The sequence below is a fragment of the Dendrobates tinctorius genome, unplaced genomic scaffold, assembly GCF_039654945.1.
Source record: "Dendrobates tinctorius isolate UK_male_01 unplaced genomic scaffold, ASM3965494v1 ptg000165l, whole genome shotgun sequence".
NCBI lineage: Eukaryota > Metazoa > Chordata > Amphibia > Anura > Dendrobatidae > Dendrobates > Dendrobates tinctorius.
The window spans coordinates 31,045,874-31,060,357 of NW_027361832.1; positions in this window are offsets into that span (position 1 = coordinate 31,045,874).

Consider the following 14,484-nt stretch of genomic DNA (forward strand, 5'->3'; position numbering starts at 1 on the left):
TCCAGTAGAAAAATATCTCGGAAAAGCTGCTTTTCAACTCGACGATGCTGATGGACTGGTCTGGTCACATGTTCCTCAATCACAGGTCATTAAAAAAAAATGAAAACACCAGATGCATTTTGCAACAAAATTCACCAAAATGGGATCAAAACAAAGGTTCAAGTCTCATAAGGGGGGTTAAAAACTTTTTAAAAAATATGCAAAAAATAAAATAACAATTTTAATTATCCCCACTTTCTTCTATTAAAATAAAGAAATAAAAATAATAAAAATAAAACATATTTAGTATCATCGCATCTGTAAAAGTCCAATCTATCAAAATATAATTCTGAAATAACTCCATTGGCAAATGTTGTAAAAATGAAAAAAAAAACATAAAAAAAACATAGGAATCAATTAAATCGTTTAAGCTACCCTAAACTTCTAGAAATAAAAAAATCAGTTTTCCAAGCAAAAATATAACCCCTAAAACAACTCCAAAAATGAAAACCTTACAGACACAAGTTAAAAAATGTTTTTATTACAAATTACCGAATTCCTTTTCATTACTTAAATGAAAAAAAATGTAAACAAGTTTGGTACTACTATAATCATACTGCCCTGGAGAATCATATTGCCAGATCATTTGAAATGCACAATCAAAACCCAAAAAACAATTGTGCAATTGTCTTTTTACACAATTTAACAGTAACACACAAATATTTTTTCTCCTTTCCTAGTATTTTGAATGTTAAAAAAATCATGTCATTTAAAACTACAACTTGTCCTGCAAAAAAACAAGCCCTCAAATGTCTATGCGGATGAAAAAATAAAAAGTTATATCTTTTGAAAGAAAGGGAGGAAAAAAACTAAAGCACAGAAACGTAACATTGGTCGGTCGGGAAGGGCAGAGTCTACTTTACATTAATACATTCAGTTTGGGTTACATGATATTTTCTTTTTTTTTCATAAATTGAGAATTCTGCCGGTTTCCTAATAGTTCAAGTCATTATGGGAGCTCTGGTGACAGCTACACAGACTGAAATAACAAGTTGATATTATACCATCTGCAATATCCAGTCCGAACATGGATCTCCTGACCTGCAAATAATTTATTTCTGGGGGTGCCTGGTGTTGGACCACCACTGATCTGATATTAATGACCTATCATAAGGTCATCAATAGCAAAATAATGGTTTAACCCTTTAAAGCAATATAATTAAAATTAATAAAAATCTGCGTGTATTTTGGAATTCACCAAGTGCTGGTTTATCCTGTGAAAATTTGTATCATCTAGTTATATTAGGGCTGTGACATCAGTTAGAAATGAGCCATTACATCTGAGAGGTGTTGAATTCTACTGGAATTTTAAAACCGTTCGCATTCACCAAAATGTAGATTTTTCGTAATTCACTTCTGCGTGAATTCAGCAAAATGTCAGCCACTGGCCACCATTTTTCTGAATCATAATGGGCCATCAAAAGGTTAAAAAAAATTAAAAACCCTTATACTCACCTTACCGACCCCCTCTTTGGCCCCTACACTACTCACCATCAGACGTCCAGTCCTTGCTGCATCTTCTGATTCCCGAAGACTTGCAATGGAATCTTGGAGCCTTTCACTTTCTCTCGGACTCCCAGATATTACGGAGCTCAGGTGGGCTCTGCAAAAGCGCAATGGAATATCACGGCACACATCATGACATTATGAAGTTGTTGACCTCCTGTGCGCTTGCTCTGAACCGTAGCAGGCGCCATGACACCTGGAAGTCCAGCACAGCATGAGAGGATTGAAGATTTGGCAAGGACAGAACGTGACATTGAGTAGTGGAGGGGCCAAGGAGAGTTGAGGGAAGGCTGATTTTCTTTATTTTCTACATATATAATTTATTATGCTCTGTATTCTGCAGAGACACCAGAGCATAATAAAGGACAATAAGTTCTCTGAGAAGTTTTTCCCGGGAAAATGAACAAGAAGAAGCAAAATTGAATTTTGCCTGATCCGCTAATTTCTAATCACTGTGCATATTCTTCTTATATAATAATATTTAACTACTTTCCTTTGTGAATCATCCCTGTATTTTGATATACTGTGACCACGATGACTGTGACATCCTTGTGACATGATGCAGTGTTTATTATCTCTGTAATGTGACATCACTGAAATCTTTGGCTATTAGCTGTGACATCACTTATGTTTTATTGCGTTTCTATGACATTACTGTGTGCATCATCCTTGTGTTTTTTATCTTCATACAGTGACCTCCTAGTGGTCCTTAGCTATTAGCTACTACACACATTACCATACTGTTATATCACTCTATGCAGTTAGCTCATTTTCAGAGAACTAAATATATTAGGTACAGAGGTTACAGTCTTTTTTAGTGACTGGTGCTGAAAGTGAATGTATCATAAAAAAATGTTTTCAATAATTGGAAAAAAATAAAGTACTAATGTTTTATTTCTTAATACAATTTTTAACAGTATAAAATCTGAAAAGATTATTTAAGCAGTTTTGATATTTTCAACTTTTAAACACTAGGGGGAGCAGCTGCTGACATTTGTCATGAAACTGAAATAGCTCACATTACGACTGTAGTAAAGTGTGGGTGGGATCTACTCACATGTGTGTGATGTCTCCTCCCATTCTGGATGTTTGCAAAGTGAGGGGGAAAATAAAGTTTAGGATCTCAATGTGGAACCATTTTGTTGGCAACTAGAAAGTGACACTAAGATGTGGACAGTGTAACTGGGGACAGCTGACAGTGCCAATTATTGCTTTCCTTCTAAATGAAGTGAAAAATTGAAATGTTGCCCTTTCCTCACAGTGCAATATAAACATAAAGGCAATAAATGCAATTCCTCCATTTTTTTTCCTCCAATGTGTTCATTGTATGATAAAAATTGCTCCATACAGTATTATGGGCACCACATAGTGCGCCATACAGAATAATGAGCCCCTTCTTGGGTTAGATTGGTGACCCTTTACAAAGAAAACCCTATATTAAGGGTCACCAATCTAACCCAAGAAGAGGTGCAAATCCGGCTAAATAAGATTAAAATAGATAAATCTCTGGGTCCGAATGGCATACACCCATGAGTACTAAGAGACTCTATAGCGACGGGGTCTGTTCCACAGGACTGGTGCATAGCAAATGTGGTACCAATATTCAAAAAAGGCTCTAAAAGTCAACCTGGAAATTATAGGCCAGTAAGTCTAACCTCTATTGTTGGTAAAATATTTGAAGGTTTTCTGAGGGATGTTATTCTGGATTATCTCAATGAGAATAACTGTTCAACGCCATATCAGCATGGGTTTATGAGGAATCGCTCCTGTCAAACTAATCTAATCAGTTTTTATGAAGAGGTAAGCTATAGACTGGACCAAGGTGAGTCATTGGATGTGGTATATTTTGATTTTTCCAAAGCATTTGATACCGTGCCACACAAGAGGTTGGTACACAAAGCGAGAATGCTGGGTCTGGAGGAAAATATGTGTAAATGGGTAACTAACTGGCTTAGTTATAGAAAGCAGAGGGTGGTTATAAATGGTATATTCTCTAACTGGGTCACTGTGACCAGTGGGGTACCGCAGGGGTCGGTGTTGGGACCTATTCTCTTCAAGATATTTATTAACGATCTGTTAGAAGGTTTGCACAGTAAAATATCGATATTTGCAGATGATACAAAACTATGTAAAGCAGTCAATACAACAAAAGATAGTATTCTGCTACAGATGGATCTGGATAAGTTGGGAACTTGGGCCGAAAGGTGGCAGATGCAGTTTAACAATGATAAATGTAAGGTTATACACATGGGAAGAAGGAATCAATATCACCATTACACACTGAACGGTAAACCACTGGGTAAATCTGACATGGAGAAGGACTTGGGGATCCTAGTTAATGATAAACTTACATGGAGCAGCCAGTGCCAGGCAGCGGCTGCCAAAGGCAAACAGGATCATGGGGTGCATTAAAAGATGTCTGGATACACATGATGAGAGCATTATACTGCCTCTGTACAAATCTCTGGTAAGACCGCACATGGAGTACTGTGTACAGTTTTGGGCACCGGTGCTCAGGAAGGATATAATGGAACTAGAGCGGGTACAAAGAAGGGCAACAAAATTAATAAAGGGGATGGGGGAACTACAATACCCAGAGAGATTAGCAAAATTAGGATTATTTAGTCTAGAAAAAAGATGACTGAGGGGCGATCTAATAACCATGTATAAGTATATAAGGGGACAATACAAATATCTCTCCGAGGATCTGTTTATACCAAGGAAGGTGACGGTCACAAGGGGGCATTCTCTGCGTCTGGAGGAGAAAAGGTTTTTCCACCAACATAGAAGAGGATTCTTTACAGTTAGAGCAGTGAGAATCTGGAATTCCCTGCCTGAGGAGGTGGTGATGGCGAACTCAGTTGAAGGGTTCAAGAGAGGCCTGGATGTCTTCCTGGAGCATAACAATATTGTATCTTACAGTTATTGTTAGGTTCTTTAGAAGGACATAGATCTGGGGATTTATTCTGACAGAATTTTATAGGCTGAACTGGATGGACTATTGTCTTTTTTCGTCCTTACTAACTATGTTACTATGTTACTATATATTGTTCCATACAGAATAATGGACCATATATAATGTTCCATACAGAATAATGGCCCCATATAATGCTCCATACAGAATGAACCCCATATATTGCTCCATACAGAATAATAGACCCCATATAATGCTCCATACAGAATAATGGACTCATATAATGCTCCATAAAGAATAATGAGCCCCATATATTGCTCCATATAGAATAATGGATCCCATATCATGCGCCATACAGAAAAATGGACCCATATATTGCTCCATACAGAATAAAGGATCCCAAATAATGCTTCATACAGAAAAATGGACCCATACAATGCTCCATAATGAATAATGAGCCCCATATATTGCTCCATAGAGAATTATGGACCCCATATAACACTCCATACAGAATAATGGCCCCATATATTGCCCCATACAGTATAATAAGCCCCATATAATACTCCTTACAGTATAATGAGCCTCATATAATGCTCCATACAGAATAGGCCCCACATGACTCTCCATACAGTATGTTATGGGCACCATATAATGCTACAAACAGAATGGACCATAAGATGCTTCATATATAATGGGCCCCATATACTGCTCCATATGTAATTGGCCCCATAAGATGTTTCATATGTAATTGGCCCCATAAGATGCTCCATATGTAATTGTCCCTACTTACATCTCCATATGTAATTTTACCCATAAGATGCACCAAACATTAAAAAAAAACTTCTGGCTGGCTGCTGCTCTGTTCTGGACACCTCAGTGTCGGAGTCTTCCAGCTCTCTGCACTGTGACGGCTCAGGCAGAAGGTGCTCAGATGTGATGTCATCGTGCCCTCTGACCTGAGCATCTCACATGACACTGAAGATGCCACAGCGGAGGAACGGGGAGAGGTAAGTATAGAAAGTGGCAGAGCCCAGAGTAGGTGGGGGGCACTCACGGACGCCGGAACTAGCACAGACACCATGCCTCTGTAGCGTGATGGTGTCCCCAATTGTGAGTGGGCCCCCCACCAGTTCTGGGAGCTGACACTTGCCCAGGTGCTGACGCTGACGCTGTCAGCAGTCAATCAAAGGCAGCGATGGTCCACTGATTTCTATCACTTCCGGAGTTGGTACAGACCTCCAAAATAGCCCGCAATAGATTTTTGAAGGTGCTAAAAGGAAAGTATGCCACCATTTTTTACTTTAAGTGCGTCTATGCCTTAATTTTTTTTCTATATTGAACACTCATTCCTTTTAAAAGTGGCCAAATTGCCACATAAGAGAATGTTGATACTTTAAATTATGTATACCGTGGGGAAAAAAGTATTTAGCCAGCCACCAATTGTGCAAGTTCTCCCACTTACAAAGATGAAAGAGACCTGTAATTGACATCATAGGTAGAACACAGCTATGATAGTCAAAATGAGAAAACAAATCCAAAAACAAATTTTTTAAATTATGGTGGAAAATAAGTATTTGGTCATTAACAAAAGTTCATCTCAATATTTTATTATATATCCTTTGTTGGCAACGACAGAGGTAAAACGTTTTCTGTAAGTCTTCACAAGGTTGGCACACACTGTTGGTGGTATGTTGGCCCATTCCTCCAATCAATCTCTATATTAGGCTGGATTCACACATCAGTGTTATGCGGTCAGAGAACGGACTGTGATGCATGGACTGGCTGCAATTCTACTGACCCTAATGTGACAGCCTCATTAGTGTATATAAGGCTGTCAAATTCATATCCGGAGAGTCGTGACTGGTTTGTGCATCACCGACCATGCTTGGACTGTGAAATGCAGATGTGTGAATTCAGCTTTATTCTATTTTCTTTACAAACTAATCAATTCAAGAGTCAATGTTTAGGCTTATATGAGCAATAGCCTATGTCTCTTGACCCACCAAAGAGAAACACATCAATTCGATGGTCAACATTCAGTCTCATATGAACAATAGTCTATGTCTCTTTGTCTACTTAAAATATATGTCTGGCGTAATTAAGATTATATGCTGTGTTGTACTTTCATACATACTATCTGTAGAAATTGTTTAGTTTATTTTGGCTTTCTCTCTCTATTTATTGCTAATCTATGAGCTGTAATGTCCTCTCCCTATCCAGATTCACAACAAAATGTCTGCTGTGTTCCTTGCTTTTATACATACCATTATATTCCCTCCTGTTTGGCTATGTTTTAATAACTGCAAGGTATTATGCGGAAGCCCATCCGGCCAGGCCTGAGATAATCTAATGCTTCTCTGGCAGATACAATTTTCTGAAATGTGTAAAATGGAGGCAGCCACTTTAGGTCATTCTCACAAAATGAATCACAAATTGTTTAATTTCGCCAGGCTAGGCACATTTATAAACATGCGACACAAATTCAATTTGCATCAAATTAGAGATGAGTGAGTGGATTGATTGATGAGAATTGGGTCAAATTTTTAGGAATTCTCTAAACCCAGTGAATTTGACCAATTTGTAGTTTTCTTTACATGAATCTCCAATAATGGCTGCAGCCCCTTTACACGTTACAGATGATTAAATCAGCCAGAGAAGGCAAACATGAACTCAGGCTTGGCCAGGCGAGCTTCTAGTCTTGTATGAAGTCCGTCTGTAGGCCCTCTAGCTGCCATATCAATCCATCGCCACCCCAACCAGGGTGGGTGGGAGTAATAGAAGAGAACAAATATACGGAGCCAATCATTTAAATGCTGATGTTAGTGATTGACAGCGGGATTTAAATAGTAAAAATAAGCTAACATGCAAGTTCTTGCTGTTAGAGGCAGACGATGGCTTCTGCCCACTATAGAATCTCATAAGTGCCCGAACTTTCATCTTTACCATATATCATTTTCTCCTGGCAAGGTGTCTAACTCATGAAAAACAAAGGCTAGTTTCACATTAGAGTATGGCCAAGGTGTGGAGGGCTGCGGGCTACCTCTGTGAAGCTCTGCCCCAGGCCACACCTCCTCCATTCTGCCCCGCCTCTGTTGGCTTGCCGCCTGCTTACCCTATCTTTAGCATTAGGTACTCAGGCCGTGCCGATGAATGCAGATGCCTCCGCATGCGTCTTTTTGACGGTGCGGCGATCGCACTAAAATGCAACATACTGCGTTTGGCGCAAGTCGTCGCACTGTCAAAAAGACGCATACAAAAGCTTCTGGATTCATTGGCCCCGCCTGCGTACCTAATGCTAAAGATACGGTGCGCAGGCCGCATGCCGGCAGAGGCAGGGCAAAAAGGAGGAGGTGCGGACGGGGCAGAGCTTCACAGAGGAAGCCCGCAGCCCTCCGCACCTCGACCATACGCTAGTGTGAAACTAGCCTAACACTATTGTTTTACAGGCTACTGTAACTTATGGTATTAATCTGAATGTTTAAAGTGTAGCCTGATGTCAAAATGTCCTCTAATCAATAACGACATGAATGAAGGGGTAAAAACCTTAAAGAAAATATCCGGAAATTCTCTGATAATATTCCATTTATACAGCTTTCAATGTGGTAGAATATGTAAGTGTAACACAGTGAATATTTAAGTATTGACAAAGCATTTCACACAAATTCTCTAATTTTTTGTATCACAATACTTACTTTATTGTAAGGGAACGTAAGATATTAGCTATAAATGGAATTATGTTTTTCAATTACAGCTAAAATTATCCTAAATAAATGTAGTATAGAACATTGCATTGAAAAAAAAATACAAACATCCTCAAACCGATCGCCTTGATGTTCCTGGAAACATGTATTGCATTTCTAAAGTTAAAAGACATGATTGAGAGCATTCATATATTCCAGCCTCTTAATCAGCAAATGCACTTCACTAATGGAGACTATTCTTCATTGCAAAACATATCTGGCTTTTAATCTAACAATAAAAGAAGGACTGGGATTTGCACATTTTGTTACTGACGTGAGTGTAAGTCAATTTGCTTTAGTGCCTTTTACCATTAAAATCTTTCCAAATGTGTTTTGCATGTTCATGACATTTGCATATAACTATCCAATTAATAATTTCCACAATATCAAAGTGTTCAATATTTCACAATTATGGCACTGGTGGATTGAAATAGATCTTGTACCACAATGACTGTGAATAAATGAAGACAAACATTTTATTTTACATGTCTCTTCTATTTGGATGAATGCAGTGGGTAGAGTAGAGAAACTTTCAACACCTTTCAGCTTGGAAATGTCAAGGTTTAGCTTCATAGAAGAAAAATATGAATAAGGCTTAATGCTTACATGATTCTTTATATGTATTGACACTTTCTCGATTTTACCTATGTTACTACAAACGGAAAAGAAAAGCTCAAGGGTAGTATATTGACTCTAAGGTTACTTGTTAAGTCAACATTGTTCGGAGAGAACCTCTATAACATCAGTCAATATCCGTCAAGGAAAAAGAACCTGGGAAGGTTGGATAGGCTTCCTTGATATTCTTAACACCTACCAAAAAGAAAGTGAGATGTATACTGCTAAGTCTCAGTTGAAAACTGGTTTGTGCAATGTTGGTGAAATATGTCTGGAGTATTCCCAAGTCCAAGGTGCCCATAACCCCCATGTACCCGCATATGACAAAAGTGTCTTTATGTGACATACTTTTTTTACAATGTTTAGGAAAGCTTAGTATCCTAAGTGGAACAGTGAAACCTGAAATGACATCTTTGATGGTCATAAATTTGTATCTTTTTCTCATCTTAAGAATAGGTTTGGGGTTCCCTCCTCTGCTTTTCTACACTTTACTATGTTGAAAGAATTTTTGACTCCACTGGTGACTCGCTGCCCTCCGCTATCAGAGCCAGCGATCAATATTTTATGCAACTCAGGCCATAATATTTTTTGGTCCACTCGTTATATCTACCAGTGGTTCAACAACGATTCTGCATTTATAAAATCCCCATATATGAAAAAATGGGAATCAGTTTTGAATTTTTCTGCTACCCCAGATGTTTGGGAACTGACCTTGTCTCTAACCTATTCTGCTACCATGTCTATGGCTCTCCATGAGTCCTACTTTAAAATAATATCGAGATGGTACTATTCGCCATCTCGTCTAGCTTTTATCAACCCTTCCACCTCCCCTCTCTGTTGGAGGGATTGCGGGCATCATGGTAGCCTTTCCCATTTATTTTGGTTTTGTCCACATCTTCGGCATTTTTGGGACGACATCTCCTCTCTTATTTCTCATATTTTAAATCAATCAGATTTTTCACTGACTCATCAGTTCGCCCTGTTCTCGTTGGATGCAAGTCGCTTGAATCCTTCTGTTAGGAAATTGGTTATTCATTTACTTTTGGTTTCTAAAAATGAAATTGCGCTTTATTGGAAATCCACTCGAGTGCCCTCTTCACTCGATATTATTGCAAAGCTGACATTACATAAGTCATATGAGCAAAAATTGGCGTTGCTGAATGGCTGTCTTCCTTCCTTTATAAAGTTATAAAATGTTAATAAAATTGTTTGGAAAAGAAACAGTGAAACCTGCTTTGAGATTGGTCAGAGGTCTGGGCTTAGACAGCCAGCAAGGAGTACTTGGGGCTGTAAGACAAAAACAGTCTACTGGCCATCATGAGTGATGCCCGTTTCACACTCCTCACTGGAACTTAACAGCTTGATAGGGAGAGGCAGCACATACGTTTGTAAGGTTAGCAACATCACTCAATGGCAACAGTATGGTTAAAGGCTACTAGAAACTCAGAGTCAGAGTGTATATGTTTTGTGAGAGGAGGAAGAAGAGATTGTACCTATCTTTGATTGCACCAGGGTATCACTTATACAGTTAGGTAAATAAATATTTGTACAGTGACCAAATCTTTGTCATTTGGGCTCTGCATTCTACTTGCTCTACTACCTGTGAAATATTTAGGAAATACAACTATTTTTCTACAAGCGTTAACATTTCAGGGGCTCAAAAGTAATTGGACAAATTAACTTTACCATGAATGAAATGTTTTTTAATACTTTGTAGAGAATCATTTGCAGGCAATGACTGCCTGAAGTCTGTAAGCCATGGACATCACCAAATGCTGGGTTTCCTCCTATTAGATGCCTTGCCAGGCCAGTACTGCAACTGACTTCAGTTGTTGCTTGCTAGCAGGTCTTTCTGCTTTAATTTTTGAGTTGAACATGTGAAATGCATGCTCGATGCGGTTGAGATATGAGGTTCATTGCAGTATATTCCACTTCTTTGACTTAAAAAACTCCTGGGTTGCTTTCACAGTATGTATTGGGACCCTGTCCATCTCTACTGGGGAGTGATGTCCAATCAACTTTGCTCCATTTGATTGAATCGGAGCAAAATTATAGTACTATACACTATAGAATTCATCCGGCTGCTTCTGTCTTCAGTCACATCATCAATGATCACTCGTGACCCAGTGCCATGGAAAGCCATGCATGTCCATGCTATCTCACTGCCTCCACCATATTATACAGAGGCTGTGGTGTATTTTGGATCCATTGAGCCATTCCAAGCCTTCTCCATACTTTCTTCTTCCCATCATTCTGGTACAGGCAGATCTCAGTTTCATCTATCCAAAGAATGCTTTTTCAGGACTGGGCTGGCTTTTTTTTTACATATTTTTGGCAAAACCTAATCTGGCCTTTCAATTTTTAAAACTAATTAATGGTTTGCATTTTTGCTAAACCCTATGTATGTGTTCGCATGAAGTCTTCTCTTTATGGTAGACATAGATACTGTACACCTACTTCCTGGAGAGTGTTCTTCACTTTAGTGGAGGTTATGAAGGGGATTTTCTTCACCATAGAATGGATTCGGTGATCATCCACCACTGTTGTCTTCCGTGGACATCCAGGCCTTTTTGAGATCCCAGGCTCACCAGTGTGCTCTTTTTATTGCAGAATGTACAAAACTTTTGATTTCGGCCCTCCTAACATTTCTGCTATCTTTGTGATGGATTTTTTTCAGCATAATGATGATATGTTTCTCTTCAATGAATAGCTCCTTTAACTGCATTTTGTGCGTGCACCACAGAAACAACTTACAAATGCAAATGCCGCACCTGTAATCAGCTCCAGACCTTTTACCTGCGTAATTGATGATGGTTTAATGAGGGAATAGCCCATGCTGTCTGATAAAGAGCTTTTGAGATAATTGTCTAATTATTTTTTTTTGTCGCTTTAACCCCTTTCTGACATCCGACGTACTATCCCGTCCATGGGACCCGGGACCCTATGCCCATGGACGGGATAGTACGTCTACCGCGATCAGCGGCGCCCACTTGGTGAGCGCCACTGATCGCGGCCAGGTGTCAGCTGATTATCACAGCTGACACCCGGCACAATGTGTCAGGGGCGGTCACGGACCGCCCCCGACACGTTAACCCCTTGCATACCGCGATCAAACACGATTGCGGTGTACCGGGGGTTAAAGGGAAGCATCGGCAGGGAGGGGGCTCCCTCCGTGCTTCCCTGAGCCCCCCATGGCAGCGCAATGTGCAGCGCTGCTGCGGGGGGCTCCTTTCCTGCAGGCCCCCGAATCCAAGATGGCGACGGGGGCCTTCGGGGGCCTGCAGGAAGCTGGCTTCCTCAGTGCCTGCAAAGCGCAGGCAAGAGGAAGTCTTCTTCAATGCCTGTGACAGATTGCTGATCTTTCACAGTGATCTGTGATGTGACAGATCAGCGATCTGTCACAGGACAGTGATGTCCCACCTGGGACTATGTAATAAAGTTAAAAAAAATAAAAAAAAGTGTTAAAATAATTAAAAAAAAATCGCCAAATAAAATAGAAAAAAAAAAAATATTCCCCCAAATAAATCAATTTTTTAGAAATAAAAAAAACAACAACAAAAGTACACATATTAGGTATCACCGCGTCCGTAGCGACCCGCCCTATAAAATTGTCCCATTAGTTAACCCCTTTAGCGAACCCCTTAAAAAATAAAAATAAAAAACGAAGCAAAAAATAATGATTTATTATCATACCGCCAAACAAAAAGTGTAATAACGCGCAATCAAAAAGACGCATATAAATATCCATGGTACCGCTAAAAACGTCATCTTGTTCCGCAAAAAACGAGCTGCCACACAGCATCATCAGTGAAAAAATAAAAGTTATAGCTCGCAGAATAAAGCGATGCAAAAATAATTATTTTTTATATAAAATAGTTTTCATTGAATAAAACCGACAAAACATAAAAAAACGACCTAAATGAGGTATCGCCGTAACCGTACTGACCCGAAGAATAAAACCGCTTTATCAATTTTACCGCACGCGGAACGGTGTAAACGCACTCCCCCAAAAGAAATTCATGAAACGCTGGTTTTTGTTCATTCTGCGTCCCAAAAATCGGAATAAAAAGCGATCAAAAAATGTCACATGCCCGAAAATAGTACCAATAAAAACGTCAACTCGTCCCGCAAAAAATAAGACCTCACATGACTCGGTGGGTCAAAATACGGAAAAATTATAGCTCTCAATATGTGGTGATGCAAAAACTATTTTTACAATAAAAAGCGTCTTTTAGCGTGCGACAGCTGCCAAACATAAAAACCGCCATAAATAGTAAATCAAACCCCCCGTTATCACCCCCTTAGTTAGGGAAAAATAATAAAATAAAAAAATGTATTTATTTCCATTTTTCCATTAGGGTTAGGGCTAGGGTTAGGGGTAGGGTTAGGGTTAGGGCTAGGGTTAGGGTTAGGGCTGAGATTAGGGTTAGGGGTGTGTTGGGGTTCGGGTTGGAGCTAGAATTGGGGGTTTCCACTGTTTGGGCACATCAGGGGCTCTCCAAATGCAACATGGCGTCTGATCTCAATTCCAGCCAATTCTGAGTTGAAAAAGTCAAATGGTGCTCCTTCCCTTCCAAGCTCTGCCATGCACCCAAACAGTGTTTTACCCCCACATGTAGGGTATCAGCCTACTCAGGACAAATTGCAAAACAATTTTTGGGGTCCAATTTCTCCTGTTACCCTTTGGAAAATAAAAAATTGGGGGCAAAAATATAATTTTTGTGGAAAAAAATGATTTTTTTATTTTCACGTCCGAGCGTTATAAACTTCTGTGAAGCACTTGAGGGTTCAAAGTGCTCACCACACATCTAGATAAGTTCCGTGGGGGGTCTAGTGTCCAAAATGGGGTCACTTGTGGGGAGTTTCAATAGTTTAGGTACATCAGGGGCTCTCCAAACGCACATGACACCCGCAGACGATTCCATCAGAGTCTGCATTCCAAAACGTCACTGCTTCCCTTCCGAGCCCCGACGTGTGTCCATACAGTAGTTTTCTCCCACATATGGGATGTCAGCGTACTCATGACAAAGTGGACAACAACTTTTGGGGTTCAATTTCTCCTGTTACCCTTGGGAAAATGAAAAAATTGGGGACTAATTGATCATGTTTGTGGAAAAAATACGATTTTTTTATTTTCATGCCCGGGCATTATAAACTTCTGTGAAGCCCTTGGGGGTTCAAAGTGCTCACCACACATCTAGATAGGTTCCTTAGGGGTCTCGTTTCCAAAATGGGGTCATTTGTGGGGGGTTTCCACTGTTTAGGTACATTAGGGGCTCTCCAAAGGCAACATGACACCCGCAGACCATTCCATCAATGTCTGCATTCCAAAACGTCACTACTTCCCTTCCGAGCCCTGACGTGTGTCCATACAGTAGTTTTCTCCCACATATGGGGTGTCAGCGTACTCAGGACAAATTGGACAACAACTTTTGGGGTCCAATTTCTCCTGTTACCCTTGGGAAAATAAAAAAAATTGGGGACCAATTGATCATGTTTGTGGAAAAAATACGATTTTTTTATTTTCATGCCCTGGCATTATAAACTTCTGTGAAGCCCTTGGGGGTTGAAAGTGCTCACCTCACATCTAGATAAGTTCCTTAGGGGGTCTAGTTTTCAAAATGGGGTCATTTGTGGGGGGTTTCCACTGTTTAGGTACATTAGGGGCTC